This window comes from Gorilla gorilla, chromosome 4 (genome assembly GCF_029281585.2).
Source record: "Gorilla gorilla gorilla isolate KB3781 chromosome 4, NHGRI_mGorGor1-v2.1_pri, whole genome shotgun sequence".
Lineage (NCBI taxonomy): Eukaryota > Metazoa > Chordata > Mammalia > Primates > Hominidae > Gorilla > Gorilla gorilla.
Genome location: NC_073228.2, coordinates 70,316,451 through 70,332,959, shown reverse-complemented (window position 1 = coordinate 70,332,959; position 16,509 = coordinate 70,316,451). Strand labels below are relative to the sequence as shown.

The following is a 16,509-nucleotide window of genomic DNA, read 5'->3' as shown; positions in this document are numbered from 1 at the left end:
TGGGGAGGAGGAGGAAAAAGAGGAGGAGGAAAAGAAACTTCCACAAGCAGATTTCATGGGCAAAATCTTGTCACTGTTTATTTTCTCCTGGGAACTGAAAGGCTGGCTTCCTCAATCCTCTATTATAAAGTAAGATTAAATCATATTTCATGCCCTGGTTGACACTTAAACAAATTAACTTTTGGGGATGAAGTAGCTGCAGTGTTTTGCTTTCCCAGATGAGTTTATCAATTCACTTCCCCCCCGATATGATGGCAGGACTTCCACAGGGCTAATGGCTAAATGCTCCGGTCATTGAGGCAAGATTTGCAATAGCCCTCATGACCTGAACTTCTTGCAATCTTATGTCGTGTATTACCATACCAGAGAAATCTTTTTTGAAAGACAGTATCAATCTTCTGCTGCCTTTTTCTGAATTCATTTCCTTGCAGTCTAACTCATTCACACAGTTTCCATTTGGACTATGAACATGAGCCAAAGAGAGGTACTTCTGACTCTAAACATCCTCTGGAGTTTCCTACCCTTTGTCTGCTGGAATCTTCTTCAGCTGAGTGTCATTCAAACACCTTAAACATGTCCCATACTAAACTCAAACATACACAGATAAGTAGCAATTCAGAAGGGATAAGAAAAACATTCCCAAAAGAAGACATTTGTGCAGCCAACAGGCACATGAAAAAATGCTCACCATCACTGGCCATCAGATAAATGCAAATCAAAACCACAATGATACCATCTCACACCAGTTAGAATGGCGGTCATTAAAAAGTCAGGAAACAACAGGTGCCAGAGAGGATGTGGAGAAATAGGAACACTTTTACACTGTTGGTGGGACCGTAAACTAGTCCAACCATGGTGGAAGACAGTGTGGCAATTCCTCAAGAATCTAGAGCTAAAAACACCATTTGACCCAGCCATCCCATTACTGGGTATATACCCAAAGGATTATAAATCATGCTGCTGTAAAGATACATGCACACGTATGTTTATTGCGGCATTATTCACAATAGCAAAGACTTGGAACCAACCCAAATGTCCATCAATGATAGACTGGATTTAAAAAATCTGGCACATATACACCATGGAATACTATGCAGCCATAAAAAATGGTGAGTTCATGTCTTTTGTAGGGACGTGGATGAAACCGGAAACCATCATTCTGAGCAAACTATTGCAAGGACAGAAAACCAAATCCTGCATGTTCTCACTCATATGTGGGAACTGAACAATGGGAACACAAGGACACAGGAAGGGGAACATCACACACCGGGGCCTGTTGTGGGGTGGGGGAGGCGGGGAATAGCATTAGGAGATATACCTAATGTAAATGACGAGTTAATGGGTGCAGCACACCAACATGGTGCATGTACACATATATAACAAACATGCACGTTGTGCACATGTACCCTAGAACTTAAGGTATAATAATAAAAAAAGAATTAAAAAATAAAATAAATAAAAGAAAAAGAAAAAAGTTCCAGACAGAGGGTATGGAGTAACAACTAAAATTTTCAAAGCGATGGATTTCTGCTGACTTGGTGTGGTTGGAGTCAGCTTCATATGATTAACAATTTTGAAGTAAACCTTAAGAAAACACAGTAAACTGACAGAAAGTGTTTGATTTTTACCAAGTGGTGAATGATTGGTGCTAAGATCCAGAGGTGGGAATATTCAAAGAATGTTGGTAGCACAGTGAAAGACAAATTTGAATAGAAAACAAAATATGAATTCAAATAGGGTTTATTTAAACAGAATTAAAGCCCCAAATAAGCTTGACAGTCAAAATTCTCCAAGGTTTTGCACATAATTTTTTTTAATATGGTACTTTTAAAAGTTTATTTTTTATATTTATTTTAAGTTCTGGGATACATGTGCTCAACATGCAGGTTTGTTACATAGGTATACATGTGCCATGGTGGTTTGCTGCACCTATCAACCCGTCATTTAGGTTTTAAGCCCTGCATGCATTAGATATTTGTTCTAATACTATCCCTCCCCTTACCCACCACCCCCCAACAGGCCCCGGTGTGTGATGTTTCCATGTTTTCCTCTCTGTTTCCATGTATTCTCATTGTTCAACTCCCGGTTATGAGTGAGAACATGCACTCTTCCTGTGTTAGTTTCTCTTCCTGTGTTAGTTTGCTGAGGATGATGGTTTCCAGCTTCATCCTTGCCGCTACAAAGGACATGAACTCATTCTTTTTTATGGCTGCATAGTATTCCATGGTGTATATGTGCCACATTTTCTTTATCCAGTCTATCCATTGATGGGATTTGGGTTGGTTCCAAGTCTTAGCTACTGTAAATAGTGCTACAATAAACATACATGTGCATGTGTCTTTATTAGTAAAATGATTTATAATCCTTTCGGAACATACCCAGTAATGGGATTGCTGGGTCAAATGGTGTTTCTGGTTCTAGATCCTTGAGGAATCACCATACTGTCTTCCACAGTGGTTGAACTAATCTACACTCCCACCAACAGTGTAAAAGCATTCCTATTTCTCCACATCCACTCCACCATCTGTTGTTTCCTGACTTTTTAATGACCACCATTCTAATTGGCATGAGATGGTATCTCATTGTGATTTTGATTTGCATTTCTCTAATGACTAGTGATGATGAGCTTTTTTTCATATGTGTTGCCCGTATAAATGTCTTATTTTGAGAAGTTCATATCCTTTGTCCACTTTTCGATGGGGTTGTGTTGTTTTTCTTGTAAATTTGTTTAAGTTCCTTGTAGATTCTGGATATTGGCCCTTTGTCAGATGGATAGATTGCAAAAATTTTCTCCCATTCTGTAGGTTGCCTGTTCACACTAATGAGTTTCTTTTGCTGTGCAGAAGCTCTTTAGTTTAATTAGATCCCATTTGCCAATTTTGGCTTTTGTTGCAATTGCTTTTGGTGTTTTAGTCATTAAGTCTTTGCCCATGCCTATGTTCGGAATGGTATTGCCTAGGTTTTCTTCTAGGTTTTTCAAGATTTTAGATTTTATGTTAAATCTTTAATCCATCTTGAGTTAATTTTTGTACAAGGTGTAAGGAAAGGGTCCAGTTTGTTTTCTGCAAATGGCTAGCCAGTTTTCCCAGCAACATTTATTAAATAGAGAATCCTGCACATAATTTTTCTTGTCATTTTCAAAGAAATGCTGCGCATATCCTATTTATTTTCTTTTATTTGCCCGGTCATATCTGTGCAAATTTTGTCTTACAATATCTTTTCCATAATATCAAAACACTTTATTAAATTTTATCATTTTTAAACTTATGGTTTAATCACATTAATTTTAGATCTCCTGGCTTTCACTGGATGTTGTCTGTTTTGTTTGTATTGTTTTTAATAACCTCAAATTCAAAAAGTCCTGCTTATCACAAAGCTGGCTTCTTAGTTAACACCGAATCTGATTGCATGCGGACCCTTGGTCTCTTTAGGCCTTCGACTTAGAGCTTTGTAACCCATATCTAAAAGGGCTATAATCAGCCACCTCTGTTTGACGTATCTGTTCATTCTGCACATATATGGAATCAGAGAAACCCACATGTGTTTTCAAATACACTGTTTCTTTTCTCAGAAAATAACAAATGCCCGAGTAGCTGTATTGCTGAGTTCACAGTCTTTGGAGAACCAAGGTCGGGCCTCTGGATATCCAAACACTCAGCAAGCTCAACACTTGACACAATCCCTTTCATCAAGCTTCAGTTAGGTTTTCTAGCACTTCAGTGGTGAATTCAGCTGTATACTTGAGGTTTGATGGCTCTTCTCCAGTTACTTCAGGGATGCCACAACCACTTTGCTCTTGGGAATGTTCAAGAAGTACTGTATACAGAATTAAGTTTCGCAGAGTTAAGACACAGCCTCTGCGTGTCATAATATATCACATTGTTCTGACACTGAATTTGAACCAAACATAGACAATTATGTTTTCATAAGATTTTCAAGGGATTATATAAGCACACGGCATCTTGATGTAAATAGTTCCCAAATTTGCGATATGTAAAACCACAGATTCATACTGATCATGTTCAAAGTTGTGTGATTTTTTATTATGCTTCCTTGGAATAGCTTTACTACTGTACTAAGAAAATTGATCACTTTATAAATACTTTGATAAGGTTTTTAAATTCTACCACATAAGAAAGGAAAAAGTAAGAGAAAATTGACATCAAGTGAACAATTATGCATCTGCTAATAGACATCAAATTTAAGAAATATTGAGACTCATATTTTTCTTGTTCAATTCACATTTCTAAATTTATTTTTTGTAACAGTGAGTTTCACACCGACAATGATATCTAAGTTCATATTCTGCTGTAGGCAAAAAATTCCAATGACTCATTATAAAAGAATGACATTTTAAGTCTTATTTTCTGTCTTTGAAATATTTGATGGAGATTTAAAGTTTGTCTTTGAAAACTGAAGTTCTGTTGAATCAGCAAGAGCAGTACTCCAGGGCAAGGTAAGGGCAGTGAAGCTTTTCTTAAACTCTCATCTTTTATACTCTCTTTTTTAGCATTTATGTATTTCATTCTAATAGAAAAAAATATAGAAAATTTTATTCAAGAAGTCTTTTAATTTTGTGAACAGAGTATAGAAAAGTATGCGAGTAAGAACTCCAAAACTGCATGTGAGGATTAATTTAAAATGCAAATTTACAATTCATTTAAACAATACTAGTAAATATTGATTACACCTAAAACAAGATAAAATAATCTAAGATTTACTGTTTAAATGTAGGCATTATGTAGTTGTACAAATTGAACCCACATGGTTGAAAAATTAGAAGTCTAGAGTTGAAGATTTGTGACTTAAGTGACTAATGTTTGCCCTATCAAGCATAGTGACAAAGAATTCAATCCAATTAAGAAACAAAGATGACTGAAAACTACACATAAGAGTTACTACTGTTATTACTATTAGTTATTTTAGAGATAGGGTCTTGCTATGTCACCTAGGCTGGTCTCAAATTCTGGGCCTCAAGCAATCCTTCAGCCTCAGCGCCTTGAGGAGCTGGGATCGCAGAAGCGAGCCACTATACCTGGTTAAAAATACAAAAATGTTTAACCTGAGGATATGACTTGTGCAAATGCAGCCTTATTGACTAAACTCCTATTTTTATTATTTAACTGTGTATGTGTCTTTATCAATATTCCATCTGTTTGTAACAGATTATATTGATTCCAAACATCTTCTATAAGTCTTATAGTGTTTATTGTTTCCAAGATGAAAAAAACAAATTATTCACCAAGATAACATTATTTTTATAAAATTCAGTGAATTTTTTGTACTATTAATGCAGATAAGATAAACAGGAATCTTTTCTTCATGGAAGTTATGAAATCCTAAAAGTAACGTTTTGATTGTTTACTTTGGTTTTGTTTTCATTAGTGTTTAAGCACTCACTGAAATAATAATGTATCCTAACTTTCTCATTTGGCAAGGTAAGTTAGCACGTCAATAATAAACTGAAGAAAAGAGGATTTTTTTTCAACAATAGGGTTGAAGATAGTAAATACTTTTTACAATGACAATATCCATGTATCAGTACTAAATAACAGCTGAATAAGACCTCATTTCTTCTCTTACATGACAATTATAGTACAGTGTTGTGTTGTTTTATTTTAATTTATTGTTCCTTTTTCTAAAAAATACATTTGATATTTTTGCTTCACCTTCCTATGACAGTCAGGAAGGAAATAAACCACATGTATCTTTGCTATTCCTTTTGCAAATGTTCTTTGTTCATGATGTGTGATTTCTGGGTTTGCAGGCTGTGAAGGTGGATGAAGTGGGTAATGCTTATTATGGCTCTATGCTTCATGTTGCTTACCTAACTTGCGAATGTATTATGAGGATTAATGCCTATTTAAAGTACCTTACTATTGCACTTTCCATTAGAGAGAATGGCTCATACACATTGCAGAAATCACCCAGTGGAAATAAAATTATACATACACTTAGAATCCTCTGAACTTGCAGTAGGCTTAATTTTAATGAGACAAACATTTTCTACAGCTGTGTTACAGCATTCTTAGTGATCAAAAGGAAGTGTTGAAATGCCATGAAGGAAATAATTTAAGGGAAAATGTAGGAAGCTTTTCATAATTATACGTATTAGTCAAAGAGCATTTAACGAACACTCAGTTATCTGCATTTGGATTCCATAGTCAGTCAACCTTATGAAAGCAGGTTTTTTTTTTAAGTTCATATAGCTAGTTTCCCCAGATAATGCTGTCTTTCCATTATGAACAGAAAATTTAAAAGATTATAAAACTACACTAATAATCAGATACTGTGCCTTTTGGCCCCAGAATTGCCGCCTAGTGACTATTAAAAATAAATGAATCCCATATGTAAGAAAGTTAAAGTCCTGAGCAAACTCAGCACCAATCTGTGTATATCCGCAACTTGCCATTAGGTATAAAGTAAAACACATTTTCTCAACCCATTACTTTTTATCCCAGGAAAAATATAATAGTTCTCTTAATACCAGTTTTTAAAAATCATGTAGCCATTTTTATAGAATGAAATGTTCAAGTTAAATGCTCCCACTGTTGTCTGCTTAGTTCCTAGCTATTTGGCTCTTCTCATGGATACTCTAGAGACCACAATATAGTCCAGCAACTCGAGGGTTAAATTATGGTAAGATAGGGCTTGTCCAGGCACTTCTCCAATGTTATCTAGCTAACTGCATCTATTCTAATTGGTTAGGAACCCAGGCCAGGAACAAAGTTAACTGATCTATGATTGGATTTGATTATTTCATTAGATTCCTGAGTCAAGATGTGACAATTTTATGCTTTTCCCAAGGTCTCTGGACTTGAAACTAAAATATGAAGAACAGATGATGAACAGAATGAGAGTATCTACTAACAGTTGCTCTTGAACTCCCTCAACCCTTGCCTTTTGTAAAGCTTGGTTGTTCAACATATTAGTTTACAAACCACAAATTCCACACTTAACCTGTGATAATTCTAGCTCATTTGTTTCTTAAGTGAAGAAAACTTTTCAAGGCATTTGACACCATTTGGAATAATTAATATGTGAATGGCTTGATGGTAGTTCCCTCTTCAGGGCACTTCTCTCGTGAACTACTGAATCACCAGCATGAAGTATAGATGTTAACTCACCATAGGTGTTCAACAAATACTTGAATGACTTAATGACTATGTCCTATTTTCAGTTTTAATTCTCATTGGCCCAGCATTGTCATAGCAACCTACAGTGAACATAATAATCATTGATCTCATTTGATTTAATCTTTATAAAGTGTTTCTGAATGCAATCAAAAATTTACAGCACACAACTACATTGACATATGAATGTTATCTTTGATGAGCTATGTGTTCGATTACACTGTCCCAAATATTGCTACTTAATTAATATTGCTTACTGCATTGTTAAAATTGGAAGAGGACTTTGGATTTCTATAATTCAACTCATGTATTTTGTTAATTGATGAGAAAACTGAGATCTAAAGAAGTTAAGTGACTTCTTCAAGGTCTCATAATTATTTAGTAGCTAAACTTGGAAGAGAATTGGGAATGCATTCCAAATCCCTTGAGGTTAGTATATTTTTATTTTAAATATGGGTATATCAAATAAATATCAAATTAATACATTTGCATATTTTAATTAATGCTTTTAAAATACCATTAATTAGACATGGTTACATAACTATCTGGTAAAAATTGCCAGTTCTGTCAGAACCAATTTTATTTTGTTCCACTTTTTTCACAAGTGAGTATTGTAAAATCTAACATGCACATTTACTACTACATATGTGATATGATGTCAGTCATGTAATTTTAATAACAAATAATATAAGTTTCAGATTACTGTGGTGATAGAAGCTTAAGCATCTTTATAACTCAAAGAGAAAAACAAACCTGAGCCCATGCTTTATTCTTATCATGCCCAGTCTCCTCTGACACATAGACAGATTTCTCCCCAAACAGCAATTTATGTCATAATAGCTGCCAAGACAGACTTAATATAATCTCTTTATTGTCTTGATTGTTGCTAACTGTCTTAGCCAAGGTTCTTTAGAAAAGAAAGCCTGCAACAAAGTTAAACACTTAAGCTTTATTGTGTGAGGCAATACCAAGACAACAAGAAAGAAAAGGTGTTTTATGAAGATGACTTTCGTTTCCAAAAAATCACAGCCTATTGCTTTCTGATAGGATGTTTTCTAAAATTATCCTGTAGACTGTTGCCCCATGTCAGAATCTCTCAGAATGAGGATGGAAGAGGAACTAATTTGACAGTTCCTTATCATCTCCTGCTTCCCACTAATTTTCACCCCATAGAGCATTAACTTCTCCACACTTCTAGAATGTACACTTCTGAGTAACTGCTGGGGGATTAAGATCATATATTGCACAGTGTGGTCTGAGAAATGGTAGAATAAACTCCTGCCTTCACAGATTGGTTGCATTGCAAAGTGCTGTGGTGTTATGGGTACAAAGAGGTCAAGCAGAAGCTAAAACCTTAGCTCCACAGAGGCTAAGAATGCTGATTATCAAAGACAGGGAAATCTGAGTAGAGTGAATGTGGTGGCTGTATTTTCAACAGGTAGGTGAACCAGAACAGGTTGGACCCAGGAGAATCAGGGAAGGAGCATAATTTGGATATGGTACACGGATTAGCTTGAGTAAAGAATTTGTTGTAGTAAGATGTATAATCCTTGGTTTCCCAATGAGTAGTCTTGGCTCCTTGATCTACTTATGTATACATAACCACAATTACATATAATAAGTAATCTTTACAATAAAAAATATTTAGCAGGTTGTTAAAGGAAGAATAGCAATTCTATTTTCTTCCATGCTATTGTATTCTACAGAAAATACAATTTTGGTTTTACAAACGTTAAGCAGTTAATGAATTGGAAGCCTATTATTAATTTTCAAAAAGAAGAATATATCCACATCTCCAAAACATACAAAGGTATATTTTGCATCATACTATTCAAAACAAAGAAAATTGTGATATATTCTAGTTCAGACTAGATCCTATTCCTCAATATTTTTATTTTAAACATTAGGTCCTTATCAGTAATCCAGAACCAGTTTTCCCAAGAATTCTCCAAAACTGAATATTTTACATAATTTTCCGTAGTAAAAACCTTTTTTTAAATTAATCCTATACTATTACAAATATACTGGTGAACAAAATATCTATAATTTTAGTGACCTATACAACAGCCCTTGTTATCTGGTTCTGATTCTATCTATAAAAGAGGGAAGAACAAAGCTTCGGGTATTAGATCAAAGGGGTAGTAGGAAGCAAAAAAGTAAACAGGCAAGAAAAGAGAAAAAAAATAAAATTCTAAGTATAGGGAATAATCAGGTACTTCCACTTCTCTCTACTCATGTCTTCTAGTGAGCTCTCACATCATCTTAGCAATAAACTGTGAAGACCTTCCTTTTTTTACTTTTATTATGTGCTATATAAATAAAACATTTTTCCAATTTATAATTATATATTTGTATGTATACCTAGCTATAGTTATGAATATATAAATATTTCAGCTTCTTCATATCAAAATTAAGGAAATACTGAAAAATAAGGAAAAAAATGAAAGCAACGATTAACTAGAAAACCACTGTTATTTTTTCTTCTGGTCTTTTTATATGTATATAGTCACAATAACCTGCCATGATCTTAAGTTTTCTGTAAATTATTTAATAATTAAATACTGTGCAACTGTAACAGGATATTGAATATTTTTATCCAACTAAAAAGTTTCCTCATATTCTCTTTTAGTGAAATCTACTGCCTCTTCCAGAGAAGACAATTTTTTAATGTCTGTCATTATAGATTAATTTTGAATCTGGGTTCTTCTTTCGCTCAACATGTTTTTGGATTTCATTTGTGCTGTTGCATGCACTAGCAGTTCATTACTTTTTATAGCTGAGAAGTATTAAATTGTATACTATTGCTATGGTTTGAATGTTTCCTTCCAAACTCATGCTGAAATTTAATTACCATTCAAATAGTACTAAGAAGTGGCATCTTTAAGAGATGATAGGCCGTGAGAGCTCAGCCCTCATAAATGTATTAATGCTATTATAAAAGGAGAGGCTTCCTTATAAAGGGATAAGTTCATCCCCCTTTTGCCTCTTTCTTCCCTTGTTTACTCTTCTGCCATGGGATGACAAAAGAAGGCCCTTTCCAGAGCTTGGACTTCCCAGCCTCCAGAATCATGAGCCAATACATTTCTATTCATAAAAGTTAACTAGGCTGTGGTATCCTGTTATAATAGCACAAAATGGATTAAGACAATTATCTTTCTATGTGTCTTTCTTCTTTTGATAGACCTGTGAGATAATTTATGTAATCTTAAATGAAAATCATATAGAAAAATAACTCATATACTTAATTGAAGCCATGTCCACACACATAAAAAATAAGCCTAAAATAATTTTTAAACTTAACTTTCATGTTTCCAAATATGGGTCTTCATTCATCAATTTCTTAAAACAAGAAAGGTATGTATGTGTGTGTCAGTGTGTGTGTTTGTGCATGTGTGTGTCTTTCCCTTTTAAGAATGAATTAGATATTAGAAATGGAAATTTAAGAATTAAAAAAAAAAATTTTGTTTGCCTTAAACTTTTTAAAAATATAAGCACTTTTACTGAGGAAACTTTTCTTCAATTAACAAAATATCAGACATTTAACAGAACATGATAAATTTTTCAGACAATTTGATAACTGATTTTAGTTATGTTCAAATATTTTAGCATGAATTAATTTTGACCCGACCCAGATTCCAACAATAGCATACACAACTGTCTCTTTCCTATGATGACATTCTTTTGATATTTTAAGTTTTTCTTCAATATTCTTTCTATCCACATCAAAATGCTATGGGTTTAGTAATTTCTATCGTTTATATTTTTATTTAACTATAAAAATCATGGTCTTTTATGACTCAAATAGAAGAAATTTATAGAATTTGACAAGAACAACAACGTGTGTGTTGTGTATAATGTTGTGTTAGAATTATAGCATGATATACTGACTGTTAGACATCCCAGGCTGGCTCTCTTGGCTTTCCAGATGTTCCGTATTTGCTACTGTTTCACAAAAACTCGTTAGTGCAAACATTTCTGCAATGCTGGATCATAGCCAGAAGGAAAATGAACATTTTGTTCACTACTATTTGCATCTAACTGTCTCCACAGAAAAAAGACACCCAAAATTGTTTTCTGCAAGTCACCTTTATAGAATCTCTCAAACTTAGACCTTCCATTCAAAGTTGCTACTGCCTTTCAGAAACTAGTATGTTTGATCTTCCATTGCCAGTAAGTGGAGAGGGAGAAGTACATTTAATGTAAAGTGAGTACAGTTTCAGACACTGGGAGAGTGTAAGATTGATGTTGTCTGGAGAAGTCCTAACAGTGAGAGAGAGAGACAGTGAGACTAGTGCAAAGTGATGATCAACAAATAATAGGAAATTACTGTTATCTTGTGGTATCTTCAGTGGCCTGTATGGTCTCTGTCACAACAACTCCACTTTACCAATATACCTGAAAACAGTCACAGACAGCACATAAACAAATGAGCGTAACCCTGTTCTGACATATTATTAATCAACACAGAAATTTAAATTTCACATAATTTTAATGTGTCATAAAACTTGTTTTGATATATATATATATAAATATTTACATATATATTTCAAATGTTACATATATACAGTTTCAGCTCCTAGTCCAGAGTTAGCCCACGGGGTATAGTTTGCGGACCCTTATTTTATTCCTGTCAGGTTCCAGTTCAAGTTCTTGTTTTCTCGATGAAGCATTCAAACACAATTCCATGACTCACCCTCCACTGAAAAAGTTGAATGGACTGAATGTTTGCATCCTCCCCTAAAATTCATATGGGGAAAACTTAACCCCTAATGTTATGATATGAGGAGGTGAGGCCTTTGGGAGAAAATTAGATTAGATGAGATCATGAGAATGGAATCCTTATTAGTGGAATTAATGAGACGTTGATTCTCTCTAAGAATACGAGAATAGTGGGCAGTTTCCAACCGGTAAAGGACCCTCAACAGACACCAATGAGGCTGGCAACCTGATCTTAGACTTCCTGCTTTCAGAACTGTGAAAAATAAATTTCATTTATAAACCACCCACTCTACTGTATCTTGCTATGTCTATTAGTTTATCCTCACATGGCTATAAGGAAATATCCAACAGTGGGTAATTTATAAAGGAAAAAGGTTTAATTGACTCACAGTTCTGCATGGCTGGAAAGGCCTCAGGAAACTTATAATCATGGCAGAACAGAAAGTAGCTCTTCTTACAGGGCAACAGGCAAGAAAGAGAATGAGTCTGTAAGAGGAACTGTTAAACACTTATAAAACCATTAGATCTTGTGAAAACTCACTCACTATCACAAGAACAGCATGGGGGAATCTGCACCCATGATCCAATCACCTCCTACCATGTCCTGCCCTTGACATGTGGGGGTTATGAGGATTACAATTTAAAATGAGATTTGGGTGGGGACCAGAGCGTAACCGTATCATTACAGTAGCCTTAACTGACTAAGACAAAGAGTAATCACATTTTTTTCCTGTTTTATGCTATGTGGTTGTGTTTTCATGTTTTTTCCTTGACATTCCTGTATTTTTATTTTTTGAGATCTATGACACTTTCTAGATCATAGAGGTGTGACTAAATTTATATAATTGGCAGTCCTATACATTATTCTGTCTTATAGGTTCTAACAGCTGAATGCTTGGCACTATTTTAAACATTGGAAAACATAGTATACAACTTTGGATTTACAGCATCACTTGAAAAGTGGAGATCTGCTTTTTCTTTCTTCTTTTCATTAATCTCTATTTGGAGAAACACTGGTCTTGGAAATGAATTGAAAAGTAACATGACCTTAGACAAATCAAGTAAGTTTCTTGACCCCAGACTTTTTTTTTTCATCTGTATAATGCTATTTTTACTAAGGATTTATTAATGTCCTTCCAGCTCTGATATTTTCTTATTGATTCTAATTACATTTCAGCTTTATTCATTTTTTTTGATACAAATTCCTTTGATGGGAATCTCTTTAAACAAAAGTTTTGAGATTTTAAAAAATTGTAATCTTTGATAACTTCTACATTTATCATCCTCTTTAAATTTATTTTATCTTGTTTACCACTAGCTAATCTTCAAGTCTTGAAGTCAGCTCAGATTGGAAAACATATGAAGGCCCAGTTCCTGTTTCTTTCCTATTTGCATTTGCTTTTTATAGAAATCTGGAAAAATTAACAAATTGTAAAATGGTTTGTAATAATTATTTCAAATATCTTTTCTAGGGTTTCTAATTGCTTTTCATTGGAGATGACAGTTCCAAATATATTCACCTTTGTAAATGAAGAGGATAGAATTTTAATCGGAAGAATGAGAAAATAAAAGTGCTATGATTAGAAAAACTTGAGGATTATTCTAACCAGCAAGTGAGGATCTCTTAAAAAGTTCAGAGGAATTGCAGAATTAAAAAAAAATATATGTGGCAAGAACTCAATTGGATAAATACAGGTAATAGATATCTTTGAGGTAAAATAGAACCTCAATTTAAATAGATTAATGTAAGAATTTTAAAAATGCTGATGAACTTGACACATTACAATAATCCTTTCTGGGCTGAAGGAAATAGAAATAAATAGGAGCAAGCCACAGTGGAAAAAACATACAATCTGTTTCACTGGGTGAGAGGGTTGTCCTGAAAACATCTGATGTCCGGAATGCCCTTGTCTCCAAGTATGCAAGTCCTCCAAATATCCTGAGGCTAATATAATGCCATCAAGTAAATGGACTTTGTTTATATACATGGGAACTTTTTAAGAGATCTAAACGATTAAAATTCTCGAAAGCAGTATGACTGATCAATAACTAAATCTATCCATAACTGAAAATTTGCACAACCTGTGCAACAAGCATTTCCAGGAATAAATTGCTATTCATCCATAGTGTGTAAATGACTCTTCCAAAACAATTTTAAGAGATGTCACCATTTTATCTTATTTTTTTCTTCCTGTTCCATCTTCCACTGTCTCAAACTCTCTTTACTTCGTTCCTCAGCAACCGCTTTCATCTGCTCTTATTTCCTTTAAATATGTGATAATCTCTGCTCATTGACTCTGTTTTCCTAAGATACGGTTGTTCTAATTAATTTTACCTCAGCTGACATTAGGAGCATTGTAAAAATTAATAATAATCTTACACAAGAATCTTTTTTAATACTATGAAATTTAATCAGGTTTACCATTTTTATAAATGTCTTTGTTTAGAGTAAAACAGGTGATGATATGGCTTTATCATCAAGGGATTCACCTCAATGCTAACCTAAAAAGAGAGGAAATTAGTTCTGATATAGGATCCAAACACAATTAAGCATTTTAACTCATGCATGTAACAATCTCTTTATCTCAATCAACTGCTACTCTTCTGTTATACAATTAATTTCCTTCTTTCAATTATTTTCTAAGAAGCATTCTATTTTTGGCATAAAATATTGATTTCCGTAAACAAAAATTCATGAAGTGTAGTACAGCATAAGCGTGAAGACTTTAGATTTATGTATGATTTCTGAGCAGGGGCTGTTAATTTTGGTTGACTTTGAGAGAACATTTGAATTGATTAGTATTAACTATTTTTAAATCAGTAGAGACTGAGTTATCATATACATATAGATGTGTATATGCATATGTATGTATGTATTTTTCTTTTTTTAAATAATAGAAGTAATGGGGCAAGATAAACTTGTATAAAGAAAATAAACTCATATAGACTAAAGAAAATAAGTTGGCACATTTGAATTGTAGTATACAAAAGTACAACCTATTATAAATATATGTATGTATTAAGTATGATAAGTAATTACTCCTGTAATAACTATGTCTCCGAAAATCCTTCCTGGAAAATTGTTTTCTCCTAAATGTGCTGCTGCAGTTAACTTGTATTTTCCTATTGAAACACTATTGCAATATGCTATGTTGCTTGCTTGCTTGAGTACACGCTACTTGAGTAAACTTTGTGACAGTAAGGAGGGACCACACCTCTCTTTTTCTCATTTTTTCTCCAACACCTTGTCTAATATATGAACAGAGTTTTGGCTTCACAAATACCCACTGAAATAAATGAAAGGCATATTTTTGGCCCTGGTCATTCCTGCAAAGTCATGCTCAACCTCAATGCCAGTAATCTGGTATGTTATTTTTGTTATCTTTTTTTCTAACAGTGGAATAAGTATTGCAGTGATTTTATATTATTATGTCCTATGTTATTGACCCTGACACTTCCATTGGATACCTTAACACCATCTGTTCTATGCATCACTGCAGAGAAAGGTTGATGAAAGATTGATACCTGTCATCTTAGGAAGTCATTTGTGCACTAGTTAAAGCAATTATAGGTGGGATGATAGTCTCTGAAAAATGTCCATTTTCCTTTTGTAAAGCAATTCTGTTGTTTATGTCATGTCTCCATTGATGAGCCCACTGTCTCTCAAACTGTTCACTTGTCACTTTCTAATTTTATAATCTCCACACCTTTGGAATTTGCCAACACAACACAACATTAGACAATTTTCTTGGACTTCATGCTTGATCTGCTTCAATCTATACTATTTGTTATAAACCTTCATGACTGACAGATCAGACCTATCATCTTGGATCCTCTATAGTGGCATAATTTTGTCTTTGACAGATTATGACTTAAAATGGCTGAGAATACTTTGTCAACTTTAAAATATATCTGTAATATTTACAAGTATATCTTTTTGTCTTAAGTACTACAAAATACCTTTCCCTTATGAGAGTCAGTTAACTATTTTTAACTGGTTGCATTAAAAAGTGAAAACTATTTTTCATTTCTAAATATGCTATTATCTTCTAAGTAAATTAGGATAAAGTACTTTCTATTGAAAATCAAAATTATAAATCTGTTATCTTCAAACTTACTATGTACTTGTGAGTTTTTTATGTTAGGGAGTGCTTGAGTATAATGGGAGATCAATATAAAACCTCGTTTAAAAAACACTTTTGCATCTAAAATCATACCTAATAGAAAGCTGAGGCAGTAGAAGTGGTGAATATTCCTGATAAAGTTCTTCTTTATGAGTTTAAAAAATTCAAGACAAATGTATTATGAATCTGATTTTTTCATATTTATACCAAAATAAAGAATGTTACATTATGAAATCATGGCTTGTTTTTACTGAGAGTGTTAAATTATGGAGAACTAGTTATTATCTCATAAAGCTTTTTGTCTGTGGTTACTGTTCAGTTACAATTGATGTCCTTAATGGCAGCGGAAACATCCATATCCACTATATCAGTCACATTCCAAGTAGCTGACTGTTGAATGCTTGGTGCATTAAGTAAGAGGCATCGGCCAAGAACATTGAGAAAATTAAAGGGTTGTTAGAATAGAAAGAAAAAAGTTGAAAAAATATGGTTAGTGAGAAATGCTGTACAGTATCATCCTTTAAATTTGACAG

The 16,509-nt window shown here is 33.7% G+C and overlaps 1 long non-coding RNA gene across 1 annotated transcript in view; it reads right to left on the bottom strand.

Annotated features, from left to right (window-relative positions):
• Positions 1-1,724: 1,724 nt before the first annotated feature.
• Positions 1,725-16,509, bottom strand: part of LOC129533933 (uncharacterized) — a 43,930-nt gene continuing 29,145 nt past the window's right edge. The window contains exon 4 of the long non-coding RNA XR_008680351.2: positions 1,725-4,527. This is a non-coding gene — a long non-coding RNA (uncharacterized lncRNA). The remainder of the gene's footprint in view (positions 4,528-16,509) is intronic.